This window comes from Rana temporaria, chromosome 5 (assembly GCF_905171775.1).
Source record: "Rana temporaria chromosome 5, aRanTem1.1, whole genome shotgun sequence".
Lineage (NCBI taxonomy): Eukaryota > Metazoa > Chordata > Amphibia > Anura > Ranidae > Rana > Rana temporaria.
The window spans coordinates 49830884-49843181 of NC_053493.1; the positions used below are offsets into that span (position 1 = coordinate 49830884).

Genomic DNA, 12298 nt, shown 5'->3' on the forward strand with positions numbered 1-12298 from the left:
AGATAGATTTGCGTAATAATGTGCAGGCATAACGTATCTCCGATACGTTACGCCGCCGTAAATTAGGGCGCAAGTTCCGTATTCAGAAAAAAACTTGCGCCCTAAGTTACGGCGGCGTAACATATGTGCTCCGGCGTAAACCCGCCTAATTCAAATTGTGTGGGCGTGTTTTATTCAAATTTAGTGTGACCCCATGTATTTGACGTTTTTTACGAACGGCGCATGCGCCGTTCGTAAAATAATCCCAGTGCGCATGCTCGAAATTCCGCCGCAAATCGTCAATGCTTTAGACGTGAACGTAAATTACGTCCAGCCCTATTCGTGAACGACTTACGCAAACGACGTAAAAAATTTAAAATTCGAAGCGGGAACGACGTCCATACTTAACATTGCGTACGCCTCATAGAAGCAGGAGCAACGTTACGCCGGAAAAGCCTTACGCAAACGACGTAAAAAAAAAATCCACCGGGCGCACGTACGTTTGTGAATCGGCGTATCTAGGTCATTTGCATATTCTACGCCGAAAACTACGGAAGCGCCACCTAGCGGCCAGCGTAAATATGCACCCTAAGATACGACGGCGTAAGAGACTTACGCCAGTCGGATCTTAGCCTAATTTCGGCATATCTTGCTTTCTGAATACAGAAAGAAGATACGCCGGCGCAGCTATGAATTTACGCGGCGTATCTATCGATACGCCGGCGTAAATTCTTGCTGAATCCGGCCCTGAATTTTTTGTGTATGCACACAAGCTGTGAAGAATGAGAAGCTTTGGCGTATTCTTTGACCATATCCATTGCAGAAAGCAAGGACGGCAGCTCTGCGCCTGGACGCCACACGTAATCATTCAAGGTGGCCTCACCCGGTGTTCAGGCTGCCACATAGACATTAAATTGTCACCCAATCCGAAATATAAAGGACTGTAATCTATTGACTATGGCAACAGTTAAGCTTCCAGACAGTTTTCCATAACCCTGTGACATGACCCCCTCCCCTAGGAACAATCCGGACTCTCAGTCTGCAGCACAGAAAGTCAGTAAGTAGTGATGGTGATGAATGGAGCGCAGGGGACACAGCCCGCAGCACAGAAAAATTACAAAGCTTTAAGAGGCGAGCAATAGCGTGTTCAGAGAGAAGTGTGAAGTGTCCCCCGAGGTGACAGCTGACAAAAGACGTGATGGACTTAGGAAATGAACCTGCACTTCACTGCCTCCAAAATCTGCTGTGTGTGTATACATATATATATTGGGACGCCTGTCTTTGCAATGCACATGAACTTTAATTGTATCCCAGTCTTAGTCCATAGGGTTCAATATTGAGTTAGCCCGCCAGCTGTCGTCATTATACCGCAGCAGGTTGGCACGGCTGCGCGAATCCCCATATGTGTACATTGGCCACTTTAAGAGCGATAAGGGGCACGCACACGCCCGTGGCACGACGCCAGAGCCGATGCGCGTGGCCGGGGGCCGCGATGTTCGCCGGCCACTGGCGATCACTCCTCAGAGAGCCAGAATGGGGATCTGTGTATGTAAACAAGCAGATCCCCATTCTGACAGAGGGGTAGAGACAGATCTGCTGTTCCTAGTGATTAGGAACAGCGATCTCTCTCCTCCTCCAGTTAGTCCCACCCCCCCTCCCCCACATTTAGAAGCACCTTCCAGGGAACACATTGAACCCCTTTATCGCCCCCTAGTGGTAACCCCTTCCCTGGCAGTAACATTTACACAGTAATCAGTGCATTTTTATAGCACTGATCGCTGTATAAATGTCAATGGTCCCAAAAAAGTAGATTGCCACCATTACTTGTAAAAAAAATGGCATAAATCTATCCCCTATTTTGTAAACGCTATAACTTTTGTGCAAACCAATCACTATACGCTTATTTTTTACCACAAATATGTAGAAGAATACATATTGGCCTAAACTGGAGAAAGATTTTCTTATAACAAGTTGTACTTGTTTATCTGCAGTTTTCTCCTCTCTACATCCGTTCGCAGTCAAGAATTAATCAAGTTTGTCTGAGCATTTAGAAAAAAAGAGGCGGAGAGCTGAAGTTACACTCTGCAGAGCTCAGTGAGGATAACTCTGAAGCCTTGTACACACGACCGAACATGTCCGCTGAAACTGGTCCGCGGACCAGTTTCCGCGGACATGTCCGACCGTGTGTAGGGTCTAGCGGACATTTTTCCGGCCTAGCGGACAGGTTTCCAGCGGACAAAAGTTTCTTAGCATGCTAAGAAACTTGTCCGCTGGAAGCCTGTCCGTCGGACATGTCCGATGGGTAGTACGACTTATCGGACATGTCCGCTGGCCCGAAATCCCGTGCATGCGTCGAATTGATTCGACGCGTGCGTGGAAGCATTGAACTTCCGTGTTAGAGAACGTCGGTGTCTTCTACGTCACTGCGTTCTCTGTCCGCAGGGATTTTGGTCTGATGGTGTGTACACACATCAGACCAAAAGCTCCCAGCAGACATGTCCGATGAAAACGGTCCGCGGACCGTTTTCATCGGACATGTCTGCTCGTGTGTACAAGGCCTGAGAGCTGTTTTGAGGGAAGGGACACACACCCCTTCACACACCACACAGGAAAAGAGCTGAGGCTGTCAATCAGCTGGAGGTCCCTCCCCAGTCACCTTGTTTCTCTTGGCGTCATGCTGATCACAGGGGAATGGGGTAGCCAACAGAAATTACACTTGGTGCTCTGGATTGAGACAAGTACACACTTTATAGTGTGTACTTGTCTCAATCCAGAGCACCAAGTGTAATTTCTGTAAATTACAGAAAGATATGCTTTTTTCATTTTTCATGTCTGAGGTTTACAACCACTTTAAAGCTGACGTCCAGGAGAATACAAGAGACATGAGTGTTCTTCCTTGAATGTTGGTGTGATTTGTGTATTGCGTCCAGGTCTGTGCAGTAATCCAGTATGATACGTTCCCTCTGTGTAGGAACTTCCTGTAATAAAGACCGGTCGCTGCTGCTCTCTCTCCTTGTGCAGGGTGACTGGTCTTGTCTCCGCCCCCTCCTGCAGTTTTCTGCAGGCAGCCTGTAGTAGGTGGAGTTTTCTGGGCCCCTCCCACAGCTCTGCTCTCTGCACAATCTATGTACAGTACAGTGATGATGCCACTGCTACTTTTACAAGGTAATAATTTAGTTTGCAAAGTGGATTTGGGTCCACAAATTGTGGCGATTGACTAATATGATTGAATGAATGTTTTTATGACTGGAGTCCAACTTTAAATACAAGTGCACTTTGAGATACAGCACATACTTACCTGAATGGAACATTGCAGCAGGCCATGAGGAGAAGTTTGGATACTTTATCGGAAAGTGCGCTCATCCTCTAAGGCCTCGTACACACGACCGAGTTTGATATTTTTTTGCCGAGGAAACCGGTCGTGTGTACATTTTCGTCGAGGAAACGGAGAAACTTGCCTTGTCGAGTTCCTCGACAGCCTAACAAGGAACTCGACGAGGAAAACGATGTGTTTTTCGCCCGTCGAGTTCCTCGGTCGTGTGTACGAGGCCTCAGAATCTTATAGGGTGTCTACCATAAGAGCTGATCTTGAATCTTGTGGGGGTGGGGGGTGTAGGTGAGTTCAGACAGGCCTCCCATCTGTTATGACATTTTTGTGGGAACCCCTGTGTTGGTAGGTACTTTTTTCTCTTTCAAGTAAAAGAGTTAACAGTATTTTTCCATTCGCTATATGTTGGTGGGGTCAATCTTTGGGCTAAAAAAATAGTCTTACTCTGAGAACTTGGATGGGGTATGGGGTATGAGACTAACATGCCCAGACAGGCCCTCTTTAAATGGAACATTTAGGTTCTCGTGTAATTGGTAGGAAGTTCCAAATGTCAGGCCATTTTAAAATCCTTGTCGGCATGTATCGCTCTTATGATAATCATTTTGCATTGTTGGAGTTTCCCCGCAGTTAGGAACGGGGAATATGTAATGTGTAATATATGCAGCAGAGATCGCTTGTATAATACATTGTTAATGCCGCATCTGTGCAGGGACACGGGACTGCGTAAAGTCACTGCGCCAAGTTGCCATAGCGCCCGTAAGTTATTCAGGGAGCCTGAAGTGCTTGGCATGGCTTATGTTTTGCTTGTTAATTTAAGACCCTGGAATACGTTCGATCACTGGGCTAATTTTATTCTCAGCGTGGCACTCTACATAACGGAGGAGTTTTTCTTCTTTTATTTCTTCATTTAGGTGGAACTAAACCCTCCTCTCCTTTACAGCCAAGGAAGCTGCCATCTTAGCCTCTGATTGATCTGCAGTAGACATAGTGCTGTACATGTGATCAGTTATGATGACGTCAGTCATTTGATGGCTTGACAGTTCACCTGAAAGCACAAGCAACTGTAATGCCGTGTACACACGACTATTTTTCAGGATGTGAAAAATTATTATTTTTATTTATGTCATTAAAAACGATCGTGTGTAGCCTCCAAAGCATTTTTTGCGACGTTAAAAATGGTCGTGTGTAGGCTTTAACTACGTGAAAAAAAAGTACTAATAAGACGGGAGCGCTCGTTCTGGAAAAAAATAGCGTTCGTAATGTCGTGTGTACGCGGCATGAGAGTTGTCATTACCAGCATACCTTGAATCTACTGTTTTGGGAAACCATTAAAGAGGTTCTAAAGTCAAAGGGATGTTTTTACCTTAATGCATTAAAGGGGTTGTAAAGGTTCGGTTTTATTTTCTAAATAGGTTCCTTTAAGCTAGTGCATTGTTGGTTCACTTACTTTTTCCTTCGATTCCCCTTTTAAATGTTTTTTTTCTTTGTCTTCCTGTTCCTCCTCAGTAAGCTGTTCTGGATAACTAACCCCCAGCCAGATGATGGGGGCAAGCTTACTGGGGAGGAACAGGAAGTGAGAAATTCAGACAAAGAAAACATTTTTTAGAAGGGAAATGGAAGGAAAAGGTAAGTGAACCAACAATACACTAGCTTAACCACTTAAGGACCTCCTCCCGCACATTTACGTCGGCAGAATGGCACGGCTGGGCACAGGCACGTACCTGTACGTCCCCTTTAAGTGCCCAGCCATGGGTCGCGTGCGCTCGCCTGTGACCCGGCCTGAAGCTCCGTGACGGCGGCCTCGGGACCCGCGGACCCGATCGCCGCCGGTGTCCCGCGATCGGTCACAGAAGCTGAAGAACGGGGAGAGCTGTGTGTAAACACACCTTCCCCGTTCTTCACAGTGGCAATTTCACTGATCGTCTGTTCCCTGATATAGGGAAAGGCGATCAATGACGTCACACGTCCAGCCCTGCCCCCCTACAGTTAGAAACACATATGAGGTCACACATAACCCATACAGCGCCCCCTAGTGGTTAACTCATAAACGACAAATGTCATTTTCACAATAATCAATGCATTTTTATAGCACTTTTTGCTGTGAAAATGACAATGGTCCCAAAAATGTGTCAAAATTGTCCGATGTGTCTGCCATAATGTCGCAGTCACGAAAAAAAATCGCTGATCGCCGCCATTAGTAGTAAAAAAAATGTATTAATGAAAATGCCATAAAACTATCCCCTATTTTGTAAACGCTATAAATATTGCGCAAACCAATCGTTAAACGCTTATTGCGATTTTTTTTACCAAAAATAGGTAGAAGAATATGTATCGGCCTAAACTGAGGAAAACAATATTTTTTTTTATATCTTTTTTTGGGGATATTTATTATAGCAAAAAGTAAACAATATTGCATTTTTGGTGATCAAATACCACCAAAAGAAAGCTCTATTTGTGGGGAAAAAAGGACGCCAATTTTATTTGGGAGCCACATTGCACGACTGCAAAATTGTCAGTTAAAGCGATGCAGTGCCGGATCGCAAAAAGGGGCCTTTACCTGCATATTGGTCCGGGTCTTAAGTGGTTAAAGGAACCTATTTAGAAAATAAAAAACAAACCTTTACAACCCCTTTAAGGTAAAAAACCTTCCAGTTGCTGTTTCTCCTCCCCCCCTTCCTAAAATACTTACCTGGGTCCTGTATCGATCCAGTGCTGTGTCCATCTGCAGGTATTCTCTCCCCTCTCACAATATAAATATTAGTACCCAGTTATATTAGTTTTTTTTTTTAAACAATCTACTGAGCTGGCCAGAACCACCTCTGGAGGGATTCTATTCCACATTTTCACAGCTCTTTCTGTGAAGAAACCTTTTCCACCAGACGTAGAGTGTTCTCTTGTCCTCTGTCATGACTTTAAAGTGAAAAACTCAACACCAAGTTCTATATGGACCCCTTATGTATCTATTCATGTTTATCGTATCCCCCCTTAATCTCCTCTTCCCAAGAGAAAATAATAATAATAATAATAATAATCTTTCCTCATAGCTGAGCTCCTCCATTCCTCTTATCAGTTTGGTTGCCCTTCTCTGCACTTTCTCCAGTTCCCAGATATCTTTTTTTGAGAACTGGAGCCCAAAACTCAACTACATATTCCAGATGAGGTCTTACTAATATTATGTACAGGGGCAACATTATATCTCTCTCTCTCTGGCCCCATAACTCTCTTAATAGAAGAAAGGACTTTGCTCACTTTGGAAACCGCAGCTTGGCATTGCATGTTATTATTGAGCTTATGATCTACCAAAACCCCCAGATCCTTCTTCACTATGGATCCCCCCAGTTTAAGGTGACCAGATTTTTAAAATGAAATCCGGGGACATATTTTTTCTTTACTAGCAATGGCAACAATCAGCGACTCTCTGCCCGTCGCCACCCGCCGCACAGCCTCTGAAGTCTTACACTTCGGGCCCCGGCTACTACTGGATGGGAAGCGGAGGAAGATCTCTCCGCCAGGGAAGGCAAGGAGATAGGTAGGTGGCTGGCCAGGATTTGAGCCAAGGCAGAAGAACATGTGAGCGAAGCTGAATGGGCAAACGCCCGAAACTGAAGAAATATTCCCTCCGCTTCGACCAGCACATGATCATCAGAAGGGGGCACAGATAATGGGAAAAATACAACCCCCCTATGCTAGTAGGCACGGCGGAGCGGGTGTGTGTAATTCAATTTTTTTTATTTTAATTCTGCACTGACTGTTTTTGAAATTGCCCCTGCCCCCTATTAAATCCAATCTGGGGACAAAACCAGGGACAGACTTGGTCCGGGGACAGTGTCCTCAATCAGGGGACTGTCCCCTGAAACTGGGGATGTCTGGTCACCCTACCCCAGTTGTACTCCTAGTATATATGATGCATTATCGACTGGTCATGTGACCTATGCCTTGGCATAAGTCACAAGTGCATTGAAAAGGTTGTTAAAAATTATTATAAAGAATAGAAAAAAAAAGAGAAAATAGTTTATGTCATAACCACGTCTTTAAAATGTAAACTTGTTTGAAGTGTTGCACCCACATTTGTTATCCCGGTAAACAATACTGAGTAGGCCCAAATGCTGAAAGGTCTCCCTAGCATAGGGTGACCAGACATCCCCGATTTCAGGGGACAGTCCCCGGATTGAGGACAAAGTCTGTCCCCAGTTTTGTCCCCGGATTGGATTTGAACAGGGGCTGGGGCAATTTCAAAGACAGTCAGTTAAAAAAAAAAAACAGAATTACACCCCCCCGCTCCACCGTGCCCAGTAGCTTTGGGGTGTATTTTTTTCCATTATCTGTGCCCCTTTCTGATGATCATTTGCTGGTCAGAATAGAGTGAATATTTCTTCAGTTTCGGGTGCATGCCCATTCATCTCCGGTCGCATGTTCTTCTGCCTTGGTTTGAGTCCAGGCCAGCCGCCTGCCGGTTTATCTCCTTGCCTTCCCTGGCGGAGTGATCTTCCTCTGCTCCACACCCAGTAGTAGCCGGGGGCTGGAGAGTGAGACTTGACAGGCTGTGAGGGGGGAGGTGGCGTGCAGAGAGTCGCTGATTGCTGCCATTACTAGTAAAAAAAAATATGTCCCCTGATTTTATTTAAAAAATCTGGTCACCTTACCCTAGCAATGTAACAAACTAATAAACAATCACTCCCTCTTCTCCGTAGACAAATGATCAATTTGCGGCACATGTGCGGGGGATTAATTATCGCTCATATATAGGGCCCCTTCTGTTTCCTGCATACTGTCGGGAGCTCGGTAACGTCGTCGTAGAATTCACCAGCGTATGTTCAGCCCACACTTTGTCGGGTGGGAGAGTTGAGCGGTGTACTAGCCTGTCATCTCCTCAACTCTAAATTATTCAGTCATCGTGACAAGTCTTCGCAGCTTGTCTTGAATGGGATGCCATGCTAGACCATGGCAGCCAAATTCAAGCTAACACATACTGTGTAAATGATGACGGGTGCTTGTTCCGGAGATGGTACAGTCTGTACTGAGAGAATCCTGAGGATTTCCTGAGCCTGTTCTTTCTTACATACACATTTTATGCATTTGGTCTCCCTAAAATTAGTACAACAATATATATATATTATGGTGAGGCTTCTTTGGATGAATATATGAATATATACAGTGTGTATATATATATATATATATATATATATATATATATATATATTCATCCAAAGAAGCCTCACCAATTTCTGATTATATGTGATTTTTTATTTGGTACCCTAGGCAAAAAAAGTAAATTTAACCCATGCAGCGTAATGCAATTTTTTTTTATCTTTTTACTTCCTTTGAGCTCAGTTTTATAATTCAGTTTAAATTGCGTATTTGCCTTTTTTCATTACGCAAAATACATTGTTCACGGAATAAAAAAAAACGTGATATAATGAAAATTGCTTTCTTTTAAGAAATCTTGGGAAATAATAATTGCTTCTATCATCTGTAAAAGTTTTTTCTCTGAACTGGTATATTGTATTGTTTTTAAAAACTAATATTGGCGGCTCAGGTGAACCAAATATAGGGGTTCATTTACTAAAGGCAAATAGACTGTGCATTCTACAAGTGCAGTGGCACTCTTTTTTTTTTTCTTAGTAAATGTAAATGAGGCCAAACTTCACAAAGAATACCCAATCAGGAAAATATATATATATATATATATATATATATATATATATATATATATTTGCTTGCACATGATTGGACGATAGAAATAAGCAGAGCTTCACCACATTTACTAAGCTCTGGGGGAAATAAGTGAAACTACACTTGCAAAGTGCACAGTCTATTTGTCTTTAGCAAATCAACCCCATAGCCTGCTTACGCTCTTAACCTCCCTGGCGGTATGATTCTTTCACATTTTAGATGCTGAAAGCGGTACCATTATTTTGCATGGAAATTTGGCGTTTTATATTGTAGGCCTGTAATTCTTAGGAATAACACACTTAAATCTGTCCAAACAAGAGTCTAGTAGACATCCCGGGTATGATAAAGTTTGAAACACAAAATCATAAATTATAATATAATAAATAACTATAAATAATTATAACAAATAATAATATAATAATATTAATAAAAATTATTACTTTCAGTGTTTGATGACGAATTTCCCCACAAATCACTATCGCTCAATACTGTGATTCTAATTTATTATCGCTGTTTCCTAGCTGGTCTAAAACCTCTTTTGACATAAAGGGACACTTTTTGGTTGCTATGGACAATCTACAGTTTCCAGGCAGAAAGAACAGTTTTTATTATATAAAAGTGCATGCAGGACACTGGGCAGACCACTAGGGACAAAGGGGGTGTGTATTTATTTCATAAAATACTGTAATCTGTAAGATTACAGTATACTGTATATGTACTGTGTTTTTTTTATTTATCGCTGATCTCCACCCCCGTGCGTCATAACGTCGCAGGGTACGGAGCTCGGCGGCACTCGGGCACTGTGTGAATCGAGCGAGGAGACAGCTTGATCACACGGCGGGAAGACATCGCAGAATCCAGGGGACAAGGTAAGTAATCTGTGCCTGGATACTGCGATGCGATCCCGCGTCTGGCTCGGGGATACCGCTTATGGTACTGGATTTCCACCCCGAGCCAGACTCGGGAATACCGCCAGAGTGGTTAATTAAGATGGCCTATGACTGTGTTTGTGCCCCAGGACCCCCAAGGTCTAAATCTAGCCCTATGGCGACTAGAAGAAGGCACCTTGTTACAATAGTAATCAATAGGAAAAAGGCCCCTTACATTAGTGGTCAGTGTAGTGCCCTCTCACATTGATAGCAACTGCTTTCATGCCGCTGGGGGTAGGAGATCAATCTGCTCAAGGAGTCCTCAGAAATTCTTGGAGGAACCCTGTTGGGGAAAGGCTGGTGTTACTCAACTCCAGTCCTCAAGGCGCCCCAACAGGTCATGTTTTCAGGCTTTGCATTATTTTGCACAGGTGATTTGATCAATTTCACTGGCTTAGTAATCAGAAGGAAATCCTAAAAACATGACCTGTTGTGGGCGACTTAAGGCCTGTAGTTGAGAAACACTGGTTTGTAGGGTCTATCTTACACTTTTCTAACTAGACCATCTAACACGGGGGGTCTCCAAAATGTAAAATTTAATGGGCCGGTTTACTGTCCTAAACCTTCAGGTCTTAGTGGGGCCAGACTGTGGCCAGTGGGCGTAGAAAATGCCCCATAGTGCCCCGCCATCAATGTCAGTGGAAGGAATAGTGCCCCATCATTGGTGTCAGTGGAAGAAATAGTGCCCCATCATTGGTGTCAGTGGAAGAAATAGTGCCCCATCATGGGTGTCAGTGGAAGGAATAGTGCCCTATCATGTGTGTCTATAGGAATAATAGTGCCCTATCATTGGTGTCGTTGGGAGGAATGGTTCTGCATCATTGGTGTCAGTGGGAGAAAAAGTGTCCCATTACTTTTATCAGTGGGAAGATTAGTGCCCTATGGTTGGTGTCAGTGGATGGAATGGTGCCCGAGGGCTGAATAAGGACAAACAAAGGGCCACATCTGGCCCACAGGCCACAGTATGGAGCCCACTAATCTAACATGTACCAATCACATTGGGAAGCTGACAGAATATGGAGTTTTTGAGTATCAGAACATTAATAGTTCCTGTAGAAGGATGGAAATGCTCTCACATTGCTCAGTACAATAGAGAAACCTCAAATCAGAATGCATTGCATATAGCATTACCGCAGGGCAGACAATAAGGGGCTGTGAAGTTAATCCTGGTAGATTGTCTTCTTGTTCCTCACTAAGATTGGTTCTGAATACCTATCACAAAGGAGCCTTTTTAATACCAGCACAGCAGAAGTGATATAAATAAGGTGATCAGAGCTGATACAATGTACTTTTTACAGGAGAAAAAAAAAAAAGGAGAGTCCGGATTAGCGTAGCCGAAGAAATGCCATTAATGTATACAAAGCAAAGGCTCAGATCAGTGAGTGTTATCAAAATGAGCTTAGCCGTTCAATCCCTCTTAGAGACGTCTATTTATTCTACAAAATAAAAACAGTCTGGTTAAAGTAACAGCTTACTTATTACTTACATTCCCAGCTTTTGAAACAGCAGATAGAAACATCACGCTAATAAATGTATAGTGAATTGCACCGCAACTTCTAATGCCGCGCACACACGACCGTTTTTCATGTCGTGGAAAAAAACAATGTTTTTCTCTACGTGATTCCTCTCAAGCCTGCTTGGCATACACACGATTGTGAAAAAAAATGCTTGAGCAAAGCGCGGCGACGTACAACACGTACGACGGCACTAAAAAGGGGAAGTTCCATTCAAATGGCGCCACCCTTTAGGCTTGATTATGCAAATTTCCATTCTCATAACTTGCTTCTAAACATGCGCGTTTTTTCCCCTGTCGTTAAAGCCTACACACGACCATTTTTCACGATGAGAAAAACGACGATGTGAAAAACGTTGAGAAAAAATAGAGCAGGTTCAAAATTTTTAATGCCCATTTTTCTCGTCGAGAAAAAGCTCTGGAGCATACACACGATTGTTTTTAATGACCAATTTAAAAAATGCCGGGCCAAATCCTCAAAAGGGATACGCAGGCGGAACTGCTGTTCAGCCTGCGTATCCCTGTGCCTATCTTTGGAACTGATCCTCAGAAGCAGTTTTCCAAAGATAGGCAGAAGATCCGACATCTGTAAGAGACTTACACTGTCGGATCTTAGGATGCAGTACCGCATCCGCCGCTGGGGGCATTTCGAGTCGAAATGCCGCTTTGCATATGCAAATGAGGACTTACGGAGATCCACAAAGCTTTTCAGCTTTGTGTTTTCTGCGTAAGTTTACGTTTGCATACGTAAAATTAGTTCTGCTTTTACAAAGTGTAAACTAGTAACACCTTGTAAAAACAGATCTTTTTTTCGATCGCCGCGTTTTTTTTAAAATTTTGAATTTTTTTTCCCGGCACGTAACTTTTTTTTTACCC

The 12298-nt window shown here is 43.5% G+C and overlaps 1 protein-coding gene across 7 annotated transcripts in view; it reads left to right on the plus strand.

Annotated features, from left to right (window-relative positions):
• Positions 1-12298, plus strand: part of KIAA1217 (KIAA1217 ortholog) — a 440691-nt gene that overhangs the window by 173845 nt on the left and 254548 nt on the right. The gene's annotated exons all lie outside the window — the stretch shown is intronic.